General features: G+C 25.9%; 1 long non-coding RNA gene across 1 annotated transcript; it reads left to right on the top strand.

Annotated features, from left to right (window-relative positions):
* The first annotated feature begins 1,791 nt into the window (after nucleotides 1-1,791).
* LOC112767459 (uncharacterized) lies at nucleotides 1,792-2,941 on the top strand. Its single transcript, XR_003184913.3, has 2 exons — nucleotides 1,792-2,204; nucleotides 2,676-2,941. It is a non-coding gene; the product is annotated as an uncharacterized lncRNA (long non-coding RNA).
* The last annotated feature ends 3,772 nt before the right edge of the window (nucleotides 2,942-6,713 follow it).

The following is a 6,713-nucleotide window of genomic DNA, read 5'->3' as shown; positions in this document are numbered from 1 at the left end:
AAGTGATGAACAGAGAATACCTTGGATTCTTGGCTAAGTGGAAGGTAGGTCCTTTCAACGGAATCAAAGTGTGGCTTCGATTTGGGGGTGGGGGGAGGTGTGGGTTGGGTGGGGGAGCCTCCATAATATATATATATATATATATATATATATATATATATATATATATATATATATATATAATAAAAATGAATTAAATAATATATAAATATTTGTATATAGATATATTAGTAATTAATTTTGGTATATATATATGAAAGAGGTTATTTACACATAAACATACATGTAAACAATAATTGTGTTGAATTATATATGGTTACTATACTTTTTGTTTGAAATGTTTTTGACATGTATAATTCACATCCACGGTTAAAATAATTAATTGGAAATTATTTTGATAAAGATGTTTAAAATGTATTTTTTTAAAGATATTTTTTTATTAATTAAAATTATATAATTGATTAAATTATATTATTTTTGATAAAATTAGATCAGATAAATTAATTTGGACAAAAAATTAGTAAACCAAACCTTAAATCGATATAAATTAATATTTTTTTTTATTGAAAATGACTATAATAATCTTATAGTAGAAAATGACTAAAATATTCTTATTAAATATATTTTTAAATTTTGAAAACCTTAAATTCTAACCCTATAACCGTACAGAGAAAAGAAAAGGATTAAAATTTAGGATTCTCAATAAATATATATATATATATATATATATATATATTAAAAATATTTTAGTCATTTTTTATAATAGGGGATATTGTAATTATTTTTTATAAAAAAATATTAATTTAGACCGGTTCAAGATGTAATTTATCGATTTTTTGGCCAAATCAATTTATTTTAGTCTAATTTTAATAAAAATAATACAGTTTAATGATTTAATGTATTAAATTTTAATTATTTAAAAATATCTTAAAAAAAAAAACATTTTAAGAATCTTTTATCTAAGTGGCTCCCTAATTAAAATACTAGTATTTTCAGTACACTTAAAATTCTTCCTAATATATAATCCGCCCTTTTTAGCTTTTATAGCAATATGGATTTTTCTAGCACTCATTATTAAGATTTTTAAAGTGAAGCATTGTTTATGTAGTTAAAAATAAACAAATATAAACATGTAACAAAAGGAAGATAGAAAAGTTTAAGTTATATTAAATTATTTAAAGTTTCAAAAGTTTTCAATATCTTAGAAATGTTTAAAAAGTAGCTTTAAAACTCTAGATGACATTATTAAACGATGTAAATAGATGTCTCGTTTTTTTACATTTATTTATAACTACTGAACATTCCTTGTGTTTTTAAAATAAATATATGCTTTTAAAATTTGATTTTTCACAGATAAGTAAATTAATATTATATTTTTTTACTATTCTTAAAATTTGAATTCAGAATCATTTATTAAGAGAATAATTAACGACGAACTTATCATCTTATCTACTTCCTATATTTATTATGATTACATATGTATGTTTAATAATTAAAAGAATGACTTAACTAAAAAGTCCTCTAAAGACACATTAATTAAGAGAATGAATGAGAAAAATTTTGAACCTTTTTAATATATTGAATGTATAAAGCTTTAAAAATCTAGCCTTTAATTTACATTTACCATAAAAAGCAAGACACACAATTATAAGATGACATTTCAAATAATAGAAGCTAGTATGATTATACATTATACATGTACCCGTATTCGTATTTGGCTAAAGAAGTATAAAATAAAATAAATTATGATACACTTAAATAGTGTATTACCACCTAATAATTTGTGCCAAGACACGCTATGAGTCTCTCTCATATTTATTGTGAGGCTCACAGTGGCATCTTAAATAGGGTAGGAATGTGGTTACCCTTGTTGCCAAAAACTTCCAATCTGAATCTTCCACTTTGTCTATGTGCTGCGGCTGCACTAGCTAGGTGTGAACGACGACTATAGTCCTTCCTTCATTATTCAAGTATATACCAAGCTTGATTGTGTTTGTTCACGTTGGGCTTAACAAAGCGTTGCTTACAGAGTTTATTGGCATTCTGTCCACCTCCTCCGATCTTCATTCTTTTTGACATCAAAATTCTTGGGAGGTGGACATACTGCCAACAGAGTTCTGTTAGCTTCTCTTTGTAAAAACTCTTCGTGATATATACATGTATTTTTATATTTATCTCCGATATCCTTCCTTCCCTTAATTAAGGTAAAGTAAAGTTTATATATATCTACATGCCATCCATAACCACTATTCCTTTTTTCTTTTTGTCTCTAGTATCTCCTATAGAGTAACACTATGGGTTTATAATTATTCTTTTTGCCTAAAATTACTTTTAGTACGATTCGGGTGGTATTATTATTATTATTATTATTTTGTTCTTCTTCATGTGTACTCATGCTTTTGCTTTGATCTTTCTCAGTATTCTTCAGTTTGCTTTAAAAATTTGATGTGGGTTTAGATGATGTATGCAAAGGGTATAATAACCCTTAATTTAACCAGAAGCTGCTTCTGGATTTGGAAAAACCTTGTAATATATGCTAGTATTTGATGTCTCTTTTTGAAACCCTATAGGCTTCTATCTACATATTCTCTCTCTACTATTTTCGTGATTCTTTCTTATCTAATCTCCTTTGTGTACAATTTTCAGTTGATACTTGTTCTGTGATTTGGTTTTAGGGTTTCAAGAAGGTAATGATGATGATATCGATTACATCTCTCCCTTGGAGAGGGGTTGAATGTTTTTCTGTTTCTCTTTCATCATAACCAAATGAAGTTTCATGGTTTGGATCTGCACTTTAATTTTTGCATATGTAGCTCAAGTTTTTTTTTTTTAAATAATTCCCTTACATGAAAGTAGTAGATTTCAGTTTGTGACGGGTTCATGCACGATTGCCACAGATTGTGTCACTATAAATTTGTAATTTAAAAATATGGTTGAGTTAGTCTAGTTTTTTTTTATTGAAAAATCAGTTAAAATCTATTTAAAAAAAAAATTGATCTGATATTCAAAATCTTTTTTAACAGGGAATGAGAATGGCCGAATGGATTGTACTTAGTAGTTAGCATTAATTTAAGGGGTGACCTTTCCATTTACCTAATAAGTTTATACGCTACTCCACTACTTCCCTCTGAATGTAAGTGTAGCCTCATCATTAGGATCTGACATTTATCTCTTATTTTCAATGCAACACAACCAACCACTCTCTTCCCGTGGCGCGTGCATGCTCTTTGCTTAATTTTCATTAATTTTCATATGAATATGAGGGAACAGCTAGTAGCTAGCTAGTAAGTATAGTCACGGTCTATTAACAATTATTTGCATTATATTTTGCAGTAATAATCCTGATATATGTTGTACTAGTCAAAATCTCTTTAATTTGGTTCAAGTGTACGTACAAACCCCACCACACAGAGTGCAAAGGAATTAAGCCTATCTTAGAGGCTTATATTAATTCTGGGGGGACCATTCTATTGTCTTTATTGTAGCCATAAGGCACAGATTTGTTTTGACTCTGAAGTTGTAGACCTTCCCTTACCTTTCTTTTGCACACAGCGAAATTAGCAAACTTGCAACTACCTCATTTACTATTGAAAAATCTCACAGCGAAATAATGTGGTAGAAAAAGAAAAGGAAAATAGAATAAGAAAAAAAAAAGAGAAAATAGGAGTAGTACTACTTGAAAGTTGAAAACCCCAAATTGATACATGTGAACCTTATTACCCTTCCATGTGTTCACAAATTTTGATGGGTCTTAATTTCATAGTAGCCTTTGAACTTTGAAGATGCCAAATTAAATAAGTAGATATAGCTAACTAGCTAGGCATTTATCCAACAAAGTGGACCAAGGAAAGAATGAAATTTTGCATGTAGTTACAGTATATTATCCATTCTCGTTCCACCCTGATGTAATCATTAGTCTAAGTCCTTTTTTCTTGAGTGTTTGGCTTTGGACATTGGTGGTAATGATGAAGCTCCCACATTACAGTCAAACAAAACAACCTTTTGCCACAAACCTATAACATGAAATGAAGCATTGAGGACGAATGGGTGGATGCATGCTTTCCTTAGGATATTTTGGATATTTAATATATAGTTAATGATGCTGCTTTTTTTTGTTCATTATTTCAATTTTTTAATTTTTTTTTAGAACCTGTGTTTTAATTTCCTTATTTATATATAAAAAGAAAAGTTATGCATAGGAATGGATGTATGATGATCACTATGCATATTGCAAAATTAGAATCTTATCGTCAAAATTACCTCAAGAAAAGGAACTAATTAATATCCAAGTTTCATGGGAATTAATTATGCATAAAGGAATGGATGTATATCACTGTGCGTAAGTACATTACAAGAAAATAGGTATGTGGCCATGCTTTTTTTTTTACTATGTTTTTATAATTTTATATTTTCTTTTTTTATTCTTTTATAATTTTATTAGAATGGCCATAGGTTCATATATTTGATTGGAATGGAATTAGAAAAATGTGATCTTTTACTTTAATTAGCAATTGAGGTCTTTTCTTATATTTTTCTTTTACTTATACAGTGAGTACTTAATTTTTTTTTTAGAATCAATAATAGATCCAAAAAATTTTAATAGTAAAAGTAAAAATATATTAAAATAAATTTTGTTAAATATTAATATATATAAATAATATGGAGATATAGAAATTAAAAATTGTTAATCCACAACTTTCTTTTCTAAAATAAATTTCATTACATATCATTTCTAAGAAAATGTAATTTTTTGTTATTTTCAATACTTGAACTCAAAATCTCTTACTTAAATGATAAATATTTTTCTATTTCGAGTTCCTAATTAATTGTATTTTTATAATTTTTACACATTTAATAAATAAAAGAACTAATCAATATACAAATTAAACCTATTAATACATTAGAACTTTTAATTTGAAACTAGAATTATACTGTATATAAGTACCCAAAAAACTAGACTTATATATATAAAAAGTATATTGATATAAAGTAATGAAAACTCAAACTATTACTCATTGCAATTTCAAACTATTGATTGTCTTTCACTCCATTAAAAAGTTCATTTGTTATAATATTTATAACAAAAAAAAACCTTTTTTAACAAAATAACAGTTACAAATAAGATTATTTAAAATTAAAATAAATAATATTAATTAATGAATAGATAAGTAATATTCTTTCTTATAATTAGATCATCATTAGTCAGTAAAAGACTCCTTGTTAAACTTATTTTAAATTCTTTTACTTCTTATAAGGTCTATCAACTTTACGTTTTACTAGTATTCAAAATTTTTACCGAAACAACATTTTAGTTTTTACAATTTACAAAACATAAGATACATAATTTGATTTTACTTAAAAAAAATAAAATAATATTTTAGTCTTTAATATTTAAGTTAAATTCTAATTTTATCTCTAACGTTTAAAATATTTTATTTTTATTTCAAACGTTTTATTTCGTCTTATTTTAGTCTTCTAGTCAAAACTATAAAAAAAATTTCTCCAAAACCCTTTCTTCCATTGTGATTTAATTTTTTTATAGATAGCGACAAAAATCGTAACTATAGTTGTCGCAATATTTGTTGAGTGATTTGAAAGCAAAAGTGACAGAATAATAAGAGAATAAAGAAAATAAGAATAGAAAAAAAAGTCTTTTTTGAGAAGAAAAAAATTTAATTTTGATTAAAAAATTAAAATAAGATAGAATAAAACGTTCGGAATGAAAATAAGATATTTTAAACATAAAATTATGACTTGTCTAAATGCTAGAGGCTAAAATAATACTTTACAAACAAAATTAAAAAACTTAGCATTATTTTTATTGGCTTTTAAATAATTCTATAAGCTAATTACAAACATATTTGTGAGGTCAAAAATATTATGTATACATACAAAAATAATTAATTAATTATTATAAATTTGTATATATATTATTCATGTTAATTTATTTTTTTAACTAAATAATCAGTAACCAGAATAATTAAATTTATTATAATAAAATAATCTATTTTTTTTATACTAGTGGAATACTTTTTTTTATAAAATATCAAATAGTATTTCTATACATAATAACAAATTGTTTGCATATACGTTGGGTTGCATGATGGTTGTGAAACTCTGTTAAAAAAATAAAAAATAAAAAAAGGCACGTCATTCAGTGCAGCTCGGTCAAAAAAGACATGGCTGGGAAAAGAGCTACTTGAACAAGGACAAGTTAATAACTTCAATCCAATAAAACTTTTTAAAGAAATAAACAGTTGCATGTCTACATGCACAGCCCAAACTTCATGTCCATATATATTTCATCCGCCAAATTTAGACCTTCTGTAATTTTTATTATTATGTCTGAATGGTTAAAAGTATTGAAATATCATATTCTAAAAAGGATACCAACATATGTGAACATCTTCCTATACTATATAGCATAATATTGCTTGTGAATATGTTAATAGATTTTGCATTTATACTTTACTTACATCATTAACATTAACCTTTTATAAGTTTCTGATTCTGATTTTACTTGTCATGTATTGCTAGGGATTGCATCCACTGCACCACGTGAATTAGAAAGATGTACGATAACTATATCTTGAATGACTTGCACAACCGATATCATATTGATTAATTTTTGTAGTATATAGTTTGTGTTCTTGTATGGATACCTGAAGGGAGAACTCGGTCTTTAGGAATCGATGCCGAATTGTTATTTTTGG

The sequence above is a fragment of the Arachis hypogaea genome, chromosome 17 (genome assembly GCF_003086295.3).
Source record: "Arachis hypogaea cultivar Tifrunner chromosome 17, arahy.Tifrunner.gnm2.J5K5, whole genome shotgun sequence".
In the NCBI taxonomy this organism is placed as follows: Eukaryota; Viridiplantae; Streptophyta; class Magnoliopsida; order Fabales; family Fabaceae; genus Arachis; species Arachis hypogaea.
This window is presented reverse-complemented; position numbering and strand designations above follow the sequence as displayed.